Source organism: Carassius gibelio, chromosome B5, assembly GCF_023724105.1.
Source record: "Carassius gibelio isolate Cgi1373 ecotype wild population from Czech Republic chromosome B5, carGib1.2-hapl.c, whole genome shotgun sequence".
Taxonomy (NCBI): domain Eukaryota; kingdom Metazoa; phylum Chordata; class Actinopteri; order Cypriniformes; family Cyprinidae; genus Carassius; species Carassius gibelio.
The window spans coordinates 25,417,536-25,420,625 of NC_068400.1; the positions used below are offsets into that span (position 1 = coordinate 25,417,536).

Consider the following 3,090-nt stretch of genomic DNA (forward strand, 5'->3'; position numbering starts at 1 on the left):
GTGAAACATTGGAGTAGACTAGTGTGATCAACAGTAGCCATTTTTTTCATAATTTTTTTTCATATTTCCAAATTTACTCATAAATTATTTGTTTTTTACTCAAAAAACGAGATGCCTACTCTCAGATAAATGAGGCCCACGATTAATCAGATGCAAACAGAAATATAAAACCAGTCCTAATTGAAAGAGAACAAGTTGACAAAAAGATTGAATCCAAGATTGGGTGAAAATATGGTATAATGAGTGATTTATGAGCTATTTTTTATAGGCCGGTCATTTTTGACCGGGAACACCACAAGTGTAACAAGGTAACAAAACCCCCACAAAAAAAGTAAGAAAATTTCCCAATTTTTTTTAAATTGTAGTTATACCCTTTGGGAACAAAGTCACTAAGTTTCAGTCCAAAGCGATAACATTAACTATTATTTTCGGGAAAAAGAAAATCTTCTCCGGGTGAAATTGATCCGAACACCACATGAGGGTTAAGATCTTTTGAGAAGCTTTTCTCTGAAGACAATTTACCACATCCTCTTCTTTCACTCCTTTCAAGAGCATCACTTGGTCAAAACCCCTCATTTGGCTGATGAGATCATCTGTACAAATAAAAATACTGCAATAAATATGTCATTCTGCAAGAATTAAGAAAAAGTTACAGAAGCAAAGGTCTTGCTCATGAGACATTAGCATGTGTAGTTCTCAGAGACTCTAGAATTCATCTGTTGTTGCAGTAAATGTGTTTTTTTCCTCTAGAATCTTTCTCCAAAGTTCCTGACTTCTCTCACAAATGTGTTTTAGTCTGTGCAGTGTAAGGCCTGGCTTCAAACCAATCAACTATCAATTCACAATTAATAACATAACATTTACAAAACAATGAAATAATGTCAATTGGTGTTTATATCAACTAAACCAATTTCATGACACTTGTCTGCTAATAAAACAGGTGGTGTGTTTTTAAAAACATAATATTAAAAATTTCCAGTCACACTTTGCTAACATGCTGTAATTGTAATAGTATAAAACGAAATCAAGGCTGACATGACCAGTTCTGTGAGAGATCATCATAAAATGTTGTATAACATTGCTTCAACACACACATACCAGAGGACTTCTGTTTGTTTGAGCACAAGATGACCATCTTCATTCCTCATCCTGAGCAAATCATTTCCTTGGTCTTCCTTCTCTTCTGTGAAACAAGATAATCTCTACTTACTCTCTGTGCAATTAATATTTCTCATTAAACATAATTAAGTTAATTTAAAGTAAGATTCAGACCAGAGCATTTTTGGAGTAAACAAATGTACCTGGGAAGAGCTGATCATGGCAAGATTCGCTGAGACTCAGTAATAGCTCTTTTAGGTTTTAGGAAGGTTTGTGAGGGTTGGCTCTTAAAATAGCTGTTGAGCTCGATATTTTAGACCTGAAAAAGAAGAACAGCATTATCTGGAAAAAATCCTGTAAGACAGAAGGAAGGACATATTATTAATTACGTGCAACTTGTACATTACACCTCTGTAAAGATGCTGTATAATTAAATGTTAAATGCATCCATTATTGAAAGCAAGTAATTAATAACAAGCTATAGTCATATGAATTCTTTGATAGTGTCAGATGAGACCGTCCTGGGGCTTGTACAATATCATACAAGTGTTAAACTGGATTATTAAGACTGTGATGTGTTTAGGGATCATTTTTAAGACTTTGACCCTGTCCAGATACCCACACTTGCAGTCTTGGCCACTTGAGAGTGTGTGTACGTGACAGTGTGTGCACAAGACTGTCCCCGGTCTTAATAATGCCAAAGCACAGCGTCCTTAACACACACTAAACCTCTCCAATACTGCTCTGGAGCGCTATACAAAGCTTAGTGTATCCCATCATGCATCATGTTTTGGAATAAATCGTCAGACTTTTTGCCGAGATCTCACAAGAGGTCATGGAAAGCTGTCCAATGTACAGTATGTGAAATATTGATAATTAGTTATTAAAAATCTCTTTAAACACATAAGTGTCCCATAAGGCAGTGGCTCCCAATCCTGGTCCTGGAGAAGCCCAACACTGCACATTAGAGATGTCTCCCTGATCAAACACACCTGATTCAACTCATCAGCTCATCAGTGAAGACTCCAAGGCAGATAAGAGAGACACCAAAACCGTGCAGTGCTGGGGTTCTCCAGGATCAGGATTGGGAAACACAGTCATCAGGTCATGAAAAGTTCGACACACACTCGTGGTCATCATGCTCACTCGAACACTAGGCCAAATACAGGAAAGACTTCAAATAAGTAATCAAGTGGTCAAGTGAAAAGATGGCAAGTGTGGGTATTTGGACAGTGCAACAGTTTAAGAAACAACAAATGCTGTACAAATTATAACAGCAGGAATTTTTGATAAAAGAGACAAACTATCACAGACTTACTGCTGCAAATATCTGCCTCCGCAGCTTTCTGTCTTCTCCATTTCTGAAGGAATCCCTCTCCAGAAACACCACTGGGCTGACTGCCTTTACGTCTTTTCAGCTAAAAATATAAATAATAAAAAAGGGGAGAGAAAATAAAATTGAATTATATACAGAATGTTAATAATGATCTGTGAGCAAAATATTTATATATATATATATATATATATATATATATATATATATAAACTGATATGAATGAACTGCAAGATGGAAAAATACATGTTTTATTATTTATTTTTAATTTGATTTTTTTTTTTTTGGGATTCACATTAAAAGGTATTAAAAGCATGGTACAGAACACATGATTACTGTGATATCTGTCATATAAAAGCACATAAAAACACTAACATTACAGTGATACAAACATAGCTGGTTTGGTGATTATTGTATTGTTGTATTGATTATTAATATATCATAGTAAAACTACAGTTACAGTTACTAATGTCCCATTTACTGTGTTTTAACTTCACATTTCATTTATTACTATTGTGTCGTGATTACCATGATTTTACTACAAATACAACTTACATCATTGATCCTGAAATTAATAATAATATAAAACGGATCGAAGGTCTATGGCACGTCACGTGACAGATAGAGTTTAATCACACTAATTAGCAGCTGTGTTCATT

The 3,090-nt window shown here is 34.8% G+C and overlaps 1 long non-coding RNA gene across 1 annotated transcript; it reads right to left on the reverse strand.

Annotated features, from left to right (window-relative positions):
- Positions 1-482: 482 nt before the first annotated feature.
- Positions 483-2,044, reverse strand: LOC127957287 (uncharacterized). Its single transcript, XR_008153758.1, has 3 exons — positions 1,302-2,044; positions 1,099-1,183; positions 483-593 (listed from the first exon to the last, which is right to left on the reverse strand). It is a non-coding gene; the product is annotated as an uncharacterized LOC127957287 (long non-coding RNA).
- Between the last annotated feature and the right edge of the window lie 1,046 nt (positions 2,045-3,090).